We start from the raw sequence: 9,668 nt of genomic DNA, 5'->3' as shown, positions 1-9,668 counted from the left end.
GCTCCATCTTTTTCTGGGCTTGTCCTCTTTAATGAGGATATCTCCTTCTATGTCAATCCCAGCTGAATTGCATAGGTGGCAAATGAGGTGAGGAAAGGCTAACCTTGCCATAGTGGAGGACTTGTCAGCCACCTTGTAGAGTTCTTGAGGTATAATCTCATGAACTTCCACCTCTTCTCCAATCATGATGCTATGGATCATGATGGCCCGGTCTATAGTAACTTCAGACCGGTTGCTAGTGGGAATGATTGAGCATTGAATGAATTCCAACCATCCTCTAGCTACAGGCTTGAGGTCCAATCTTCTTAGTTGAACCGACTTGCGTTTGGAGTCAATCTTCCATTGAGCTCCTTCCACGCATATGTCCATAAGGACTTGGTCCAACCTTTGATTAAAGTTGACCCTTCTAGTGTAGGGGCGTTCATCTCCTTGCATCATGGGCAAGTTAAACGCCAACCTCACATTCTCCGGACTAAAATCTAAGTATTTCCCCCGAACCATTGTAACATAGTTCTTTGGATCCGGGTTCTTACTTTGATCATGGTTCTTGGTGATCCATGCATTGGCATAGAACTCTTGAACCATTAGGATGCCGACTTGTTGGATGGGATTTGTTAGAACTTCCCAACCTCTTCTTTGAATTTCATGTCGGATCTCCGGATACTCATTTCTTTTGAGTTTGAAAGGGACCTCGGGGATCACCTTCTTCTTGGCCACAACATCATAGAAGTGGTCTTGATGGGCTTTGGAGATGAACCTTTCCATCTCCCATGACTCGGAAGTGGAAGCTTTTGTCTTCCCCTTCCCCTTTCTAGAGGATTCTCCGGTCTTAGGTGCCATCAATGGTAATGGAAAAACAAAAAGCTTATGCTTTTACCACACCAAACTTAGAATATTGCTCGTCCTCGAGCAAGAAAAGAAGAATAGAAGAAGAAGAAGAAGAAATAGAGGAGAGGGAGAGTGGGAAGTGTTTCGGCCAAGAGGGGTGTAGAGGGGTGTGTTGTGTGAATTTGATGAAGAATGGAGGGCTTTATATAGGGAAGGGAGGGGGTTAAGGTTCGGCCATATGGGTGGGTTTGGGTGGGAAATTGGTTTTGAATTTTGAAGGTAGGTGGAGTTTATGAAGTAGGTTTATGGGGAAGAGTGGATGGATGTGAGTGGTGAAAAGGTGATGGGGAAGAGAGTTTGAGGTGATTGGTGAAGGGTTTTTTTGGGGAAGAGTGTTTATGGGGTTGTGTGAAAGAGAGTGGTGAGAAGAAGTGAGTGGAGGTAGGTGGGGATCCTGTGGGGTCCACAGATCCTGAGTGGATCCTGTGGGATCCACAGATCTTGAGGTGTTCAAGGATTTACATCCCTGCACCCATTAGGCATGTAAAAATGCCTTTGCACACAACTCTGGGCGTTCAGCGCCAGGTTGGTGGCCATTTTGGGCGTTCAACACCCATTTGTGTGCCATTTCTGGCGTTGAACGCCAGAACCATGCCTGTTCTGGTGTTCAGCACCCAGAAGCTGCCCATTTTGGGCGTTCAGCGCCAGAACCATGCTCTGTTCTGGCGCTGAACGCCAGACAGATGCTCCTCCAGGGTGTGATTTTTCTTCTGCTGTTTTTTATTCTGTTTTCAATTTTTCTATTTATTTTGTGACTCCACATGATCATGAACCTATAAAGACATGAAAAACAATGAAAATAAAAATTAGATAAATAAACATTGGGTTACCTCCCAACAAGCGCTTCTTTAATGTCAATAGCTTGACAGTGGGCTCTCATGGAGCCTTACAGATGTTCAGAGCATTGTTGAAACTCTCCAACACCAAACTTAGAGTTTGGATATGGGAGTTCAACACCAAACTTAGAGTTTGGTTGTGGCCTCCCAACACCAAACTTAGAGTTTGACTGTGGGGGCTTGGGTTGACTCTGCTTTGAAAGAAGCTTTTCATGCTTCCTCTCCATGGTTGCAGAGGGAGATCCTTGAGTTTTAAACACAAGGGAGTCCTCCTTCCATTGAAGGACTAGTTCACCTCTGTCAACATCAATCACAGCTCTTGCTGTGGTCCGGAAAGGTCTTCCTAGGATGATGGATTCATCCACTTCCTTTCCAGTATCCAAGACTATGAAATCAGCAGGGATGTAAAGGCCTTCAACCTTTACTAACACGTCCTCTACTTGTCCATATGCCTGTTTTCTTGAATTGTCTGCCATCTCTAATGAGATTTTAGCAGCTTGCACCCCATAGATTCCCAGTTTCTCTATTACAGAGAGGGGCATGAGGTTTATTCCTGAACCAAGGTCACACAGAGCCTTAAAGATCATGGTGCCTATGGTACAAGGTATTATGAACTTCCCAGGATCCTGTCTCTTCTGAGGCAATGTCAGTTGATCCAGATTACTTAGTTCATTGATGAACAAGGGAGGTTCAACTTCCCAAGTGTTAATGCCAAATAATTTGGCATTCAGCTTCATGATTGCACCAAGAAACTTGGGTGTTTGCTCTTCAGTAACATCCTCATTCTCTTAAGAAGAGGAATACTCATCAGAGCTCATGAATGGCATAAGGAGGTTCAATGGAATCTCTATGGTCTCTAGATAAGTCTCAGATTCCTTTGGTTCCTCAGAGGGAAGCTTCTTATTGATCACTGGACGTCCCAGGAGGTCTTCCTCCTTGGGATTCACGTCCTCTCCTTCCCTTACAGGTTCGGCCATGGTGCTTATGTCAATGGCCTTGCACTCTCCTTTTGGATTCTCTTCTGTATTGCTTGGGAGAGTACTAGGAGGGATTTCAGTGATCCTTTTACTCAGCTGGCCCACTTGTGCTTCCAGATTTCTAATGGAAGATCTTGTTTCATTCATGAAACTTACAGTGGCCTTAGATAGATCAGAGACTAAGTTTGTTAAATTAGAAGTATTTTGTTCAGAGTTCTCAGTCTGTTGCTGAGTGGATGATGAAAAAGGCTTGCTATTGCTAAACCTATTTCTTCCACCATTATTAAAGCCTTGTTGAGGCTTTTGATCCTTCCATGAGAAATTTGGATGATTTCTCCATGTTGAGTTATAGGTGTTTCCATAAGGTTCACCTAAGTAATTTACCTCTGCTATTGCAGGGTTCTCAGGATCATAAGCTTCTTCTTCAGGAGAAGCCTCTTGAGTACTGTTGGATGCAGCTTGCATTCCATTCAGAATCTGAGAAATCATATTGACTTGCTGAGTCAATATTTTATTCTGAGCCAATATGGCATTCAGAGTATCAATTTCAAGAACTCCCTTCTTCATAGGCGTCCCATTGTTCACAGGATTCCTTTCAGAAGTGTACATGAACTGGTTATTAGCAACCATGTCAATGAGTTCTTGAGCTTCTGCAGGTGTTTTCTTTAGGTGAATGGATCCACCTGCAGAAGTATCCAATGACATCTTTGATAGCTCAGATAAACCATCATAGAATATATCCAGGATGGTCCATTCTGAAAGCATGTCAGAAGGACACTTTTTGGTCAACTGTTTGTATCTTTCCCAAGCTTCATAGAAGGATTCACCTTCTTTCTGTCTGAAGGTTTGAACATCAGCACTAAGCTTGCTCAGCTTTTGAGGAGGAAAGTACTTGGCTAAGAAAGTCGTGACCAGCTTATCCCAAGAGTTCAGGCTATCTTTAGGTTGAGAGTCCAACCATATTCTAGCTCTGTCTCTTACAGCAAAAGGGAAAAGCATGAGCCTGTAGACTTCAGGATCTACTCCATTAGTCTTAACAGTATCACATATCTGCAAGAATTCAGTTAAGAACTGAAAAGGATCTTCAGATGGAAGTCCATGAAACTTGCAGTTTTGCTGCATCAGAGAAACTAATTGAGGTTTCAGCTCAAAGTTGTTTGCTCCAATGGCAGGAATGGAGATGCTTCTTCCATGTAAACTGGAATTTGGTGCAGTAAAGTCACCAAGCATCCTCCTTGCATTATTATTATTTTCAGCTGCCATCTCCTCTTCTTGTTCGAAAATTTCTGAAAGATTCTCTCTGGATTGTTGTATTTTAGCTTCTCTTAGTCTCCTTTTCAGAGTCCTTTCAGGTTCTGGATCTGCTTCCACAAGAATGTTCTTATCCTTGCTCCTGCTCATATGACAAAGAAGAGGGCACAGAAAAATAATAATAACAATAGAGATCCTTTATACCACAGTATAGGGATTCCTTTGTGAGTGAAAGAAAAGAGGGAGATAAAGAATGTAATGGAATGGAAGAAACACAACTGTGAGGAGGGTAGAGATGTGAGATGAGATGTTAGTAGATGAATAAATAAATAGAATGAGATGAGAGAGGGAGAATTTTCGAAAAATATTTTTTGAAAAAGAGTTAGTGATTTCCGAAAATGGTTTTTGAAAAATGTTAGTATTTTTTGAAAATTTTTAAAATCAAAAATAAAAATAAAAATAATTAGTTAATTAAAAAGAAATTTTTGAAAAAGAGGGAAGATATTTTCGAAAATTAGAGAGAGAGAGAGTTAGTTAGGTAGTTTTGAAAAAGTTAAGAAACAAACAAAAAGTTAGTTAGTTAGTTGAAACAAATTTTGAAAATCAATTTTGATAAGATAGGAAGTTAGGAAGTTAGAAAAGATATTTTGAAATCAATTTTTGAAAAAGGTAAGATAAGAAGATATTTTTGAAAAGATATGATAGAGATTAGTTTTTGAAAAAGATTTGATTTTTAAAATCACAATTAATGACTTGATTCTCAAGAAATCACAAGATATGATTCTAGAACATAAAGTTTGAATCTTTCTTAACAAGCAAGTAACAACCTTCAAATTTTTGAATCAAAACATTAATTGTTGTTGTTATTTTCGAAAATTATGATATAAAATTAAGAAAAAGATTTTTGAAAAATATTTTTGTAATTTTCGAAAATAACTAAGAGATTTGAAAAAGATTTGATTTTTGAGAAAGATTTTGAAAAAGATAAGATTTTCAAATTGAAAATTTGATTTGACTCATAAGAAACAACTTGATTTTAAAAATTTTTGAAAAAGTCAACTCAAATTTTCGAATTTGATGAGAGAAAAAGGGAAAGATATTTTTTGATTTTTGAATTTTTATGATGCAAGAGAAAAACAAGAAAAATGATGCAATGCATGAAATTTTTAGATCAAAACAATGAATGCATGCAAGAATGCTATGAATGTCAAGATGAACACCAAGAACACTATGAATGTCAAGATGAACACCAATAACATATTTTTGAAAAATTTTTTATGCAAAGAAAACATGTAAGACACCAAACTTAGAAATCTTTCATGTTTAGACTCTAAGAAACGAAAAATGCACATGTAAAACAAGAAAAGACACAAAACATGAAAACATCAAGATCAAACAAGAAGACTTACCAAGAACAACTTGAAGATCATGAAGAACACTATGAATGCATGATATTTTCGAAAAATGCAAGATGCATATGCAAGTGACACCAAACTTATAACATGACTCAAGACTCAAACAAGAAACACAAAATATTTTTTTGATTTTTATGATTTTCTAATTTTTTTTTTGGATTTTTATTTTATATTTTTCGAAAATTATTTAGAAAGAAAGAAAAATAAGGATTCCAAAATTTTTAATATGAATTCCAGGAATCTTGCCATGTTAGTCTAAAGCTTCAGTCCAGGAATTAGACATGGCTCACTAGCCAGCCAAGCTTTCAATGAAAGCTCCGGTCCAAAACACTAGACATGGCCAATGGCCAGCCAAGCTTCAGCATGTAATTTAGACATGACATGCCTGACATACCCTACAGTCGTATAACAGCTGATGGTTGGAAGCCTCAGTCCAAAAGAATTTAGACATGGCTTTACAGCCAGCCAGGCATCACATGCTTCATGAAACACTAGAATTCATTCTTAAAAATTTTGAATAAATTTTTGAAAACATTTTTATTTATTTTTTTTTTCGAAAACATGTGAGAAAATTTTGAAATATTTTTGAAAAAATTTTTGAAAAGAAAACAAAAAGAAAATTACCTAATCTGAGCAACAAGATGAACCGTCAGTTGTCCAAACTCGAACAATCCCCGGCAACGGCGCCAAAAACTTGGTACGCGGAATCGTGATTACACTTTAATTATGTAAAGTTCATTGCTCTTTCTTTCCCTGGAAATGGCGCCAAAAACATGATGCCAAAACCACGGTTCACAACCCCGTGTAACTGACCAACAAGTGCACTGGGTCGTCCAAGTAATACCTTACGTGAGTAAGGGTCGAATCCCACGGAGATTGTTGGTATGAAGCAAGCTATGGTCACCTTGCAAATCTCAGTTAGGCAGATATAAATTGATAATGGTGTTTTTGAATAATAATTAATAGAATAGGGATAGAAATACTTATGTAATTCATTGGTGAGAATTTCAGATAAGCAAATGGAGATGCTTTCGTTCCTCTGAACCTCTGCTTTCCTGTTATCTTCATCCAATCAGTCTTACTCCTTTCCATGGCTGGCTTTATGTGATACATCACCACTGTCAATGGCTACTTTCGGTCATCTCTCGGGAAAATGATCCAATGCCCTGTCACGGCACGGCTAATCGTCTGGAGGCATCACCCTTGTCAATGGCTTCATCTTATCCTCTCAGGAAAATGGTCAACGCACCCTGTCACGGCACGGCTATTCATCTGTCGGTTCTCGATCATGCTGGAATAGGATTTACTATCCTTTTGCGTCTGTCACTAACGCCCCGCAATCGCGAGTTTGGAGCTCGTCACAGTCATTCATTCATTGAATCCTACTCGAAATACCACAGACAAGGTTTAGACTTTCCAGATTCTCTTGAATGCCGCCATCATTCTAGCTTACGCCACGAAGATTCTGATTAAGAGATCTAAGAGATACTTCATTCAGTCGAAGGTAGAACAGAAGTGGTTGTTAGGCATGTGTTCATAGGGAATGATGATGATTGTCACGTTCATCACATTCAGATTGGAGTACGAATGAATATCTTAGAAGGGAAATAAGATGAATTGAATAGAAAACAGTAGTACTTTGCATTAATCTTTGAGGAACAGCAGAGCTCCACACCTTAATCTATGGAGTGTAGAAACTCTACCGTGAAAATACATAAGTGAAAGGTCCAGGCATGGCCGAGATGGCCAGCCCCCAAAACGTGATCAATAGATCAAAATATAATCCAAAGATGTCAAATACAATAGTAAAATGTCCTATTTATAATAAAATAGCTACTAGGGTTTACATGAGTAAGTAATTGATGCATAAATTCACTTCCGGGGCCCACTTGGTGTGTGCTTAGGTTGAGCTTTAAGTGTTGCACGTGCAGAGGCCATTTGTGGAGTTGAACGCCAGGTTTTGATCCATTTCTGGTGTTCAACTCTGGTTTTGGATCCTTTTCTGGCGCTGGACGCCAGAATTGGGTAGAGAGCTGGCGTTCGCCAGTTTGCGTCGTCTATTCTTGGCCAACGTATGCACTATTATATATTTCTGAAAAGCCCTGGATGTCTACTTTCCAACGCAATTGGAAGCATGCCATTCTGAGTTCTGTAGCTCCAGAAAATCCATTTTGAGTGCAGGGAGGTCAGAATCCAACAGCATCAGCAGTCCTTCTTCAACCTCTGAATCTGATTTTTGCTCAAGTCCCTCAATTTCAGTCAGAAAATACCTGAAATCACAGAAAAACACACAAACTCATAGTAAAGTCCAGAAATGTGAATTTAACATAAAAACTAATGAAAACATCCCTAAAAGTAACTAGATCCTACTAAAAACATACTAAAAATAATGTCAAAAAGCGTATAAATTATCCGCTCATTAGTCGCCCTTTCTTTTATGCTTATGATTTTTTCTTTGGTCAGCTGGGTATCACCCTTCCTTTTACCAAATTCGAAACCGACCTGTTATGGTCTTGTAATGTTGCCCCTTCTCAACTTCACCCCAATTCCTGGGGTTTTATTAAAATTTTCCAATTGCTGTGCGATGGTTTTGGTATTCCTGCTTCCCAATCTCTCTTTTTCTATCTGTTTGTCTTGACTAAGCCCGGTGTGGTAAAAAACAAGTCGGCCTGGGTCTCCTTTCGTTCTACCCAGGGGAAGAAGGTTTTTTCCATGTTTGACGAGTCGTTCTGTGATTTTAAAAACTACTTTTTCAAGGTCCGAGCTGTTGAAGGAGCTTGGCCCTTTTTTCTAGATGAGAATGATGAACCTGCTTTTCCCTTAGAATGGCAAAAAGATGTGAGGGTCTCCAGGTATTCGTGGGAGATGTTGAATGAGGCTGAGCGAGCCTTTGTGACTATCTTGGAAGAACGTTGGGGTCAACCTCCCCATCTTGACACAAAGAAATTTCTAACCAATCCTACTCTTCTTCAAACTGAGCTGGGTATCTTGTGTTTCTTTTATTATTTTGTTTATGTTGCTTGTAGCTGTCCTTTCCAACTTATCCGACTTGTAGCTGAGTTTTCTGTTTTGTTTGCAGAGGCAATGAAGAATAATGCATCCATGAAAGCTTATAAGAGGACGCAGAGGGCGACTGCTGCCAGAAATGCTGCTGCCCAGGCGGCTGGGGAGGGATCTTCCCAAGTGCGCGAGAAGCCATCGGTGCAGAGTTCTGCCGGGGTGAAGAAGGTGATCCATACACCCCGAGTTCGTTTGGTAGATCCTCATGTCACCTCTGCTGCTCCTTCTGTTGCTCCTCCCAATAAAAAACAAAAGATTGCTGAGCCCTTTGACCTCGATGCTCCTGATTTTAATGCTATTGAATTCGTGGATCAACAAATCAGTCCTTATGGCACTCTCTCCATGGACGATGTGTCCATCCTCTATCACTTGGAATTCATGGCCCGAAATCATGTGAAGATGGCGTACATGTCGGCTGCCATATATCGGACTGCTCAGAATCTCCCTCTCCATGCTACTAAAGCGTTTATGGAGGAGGCGAAACAGGAGTTTGATCGGATGAAGGAGATAAAGGAGGAGCTTGAGACGAAGGTAGCCAAGTTGGAGAATGACTTGAAGAATGAGGAGGCGAGCTCTCAGTCATTGGCGGCTTCTTTGAGGTTGGCTGAGGACGCAGTCTTGATGCATAAGGAGAGTTACCTTTCAACTTATCGGGAAGTGATGCGCCTGAGGGGGGAGCTTGACAGTGTTCGGGAAGATTATGCTGAGCTCCAAAGTCATCTCGTTGGCAACGTGACTGCTGCTTATGAGAACTTGAGGGAGCAAGTTCAGGTCATTGCTCCCGAGGCCGACCTCACCCTTTTTAGCCTGGATAATATTGTCAGGAATGGCAAGATTGCCCTTGATGATGAGGGTGATGATGATGATGTCGTTCCTCCTGTGTCTTCTACCAAAGTGCCGACCTCTTCGGTTCTTCCCGCTGTGCCCGACCCGGATTGCCAGATCCTGAATCGGGAGGATGGAACTGTGGATGCTGTGCCGATCCAGACTCGCCCTCCTTCTCCTTGTCCTGATGCTGCCAAGAAGGCTCCTGATGCTTGTTGATCTTTTCTTAAAATTTGTGTAGTTGGCCCGGCTTGTGGGCTTTTTTAGAACTCTTTTATTTATTTGCTGATACTTCTTAGTTGCTTATTGATGAGCGGATAATTTATACGCTTTTTGACATCGTTTTTAGTATGTTTTTAGTAGGATCTAGTTACTTTTAGGGATGTTTTCATTAGTTTTTATGTTAAATTCACATT

At 40.2% G+C, this 9,668-nt stretch overlaps 1 non-coding gene across 1 annotated transcript; it reads left to right on the top strand.

The window, feature by feature from the left end:
• The first annotated feature begins 3,460 nt into the window (after positions 1-3,460).
• LOC148581228 (small nucleolar RNA R71) lies at positions 3,461-3,568 on the top strand. The gene has a single exon (XR_015895946.1). It is a non-coding gene; the product is annotated as a small nucleolar RNA R71 (small nucleolar RNA).
• The last annotated feature ends 6,100 nt before the right edge of the window (positions 3,569-9,668 follow it).

Source organism: Arachis ipaensis, chromosome B10 (assembly GCF_059453495.1).
Source record: "Arachis ipaensis isolate K30076 ecotype BB chromosome B10, ASM5945349v1, whole genome shotgun sequence".
Taxonomy (NCBI): Eukaryota; Viridiplantae; Streptophyta; class Magnoliopsida; order Fabales; family Fabaceae; genus Arachis; species Arachis ipaensis.
This window is presented reverse-complemented; position numbering and strand designations above follow the sequence as displayed.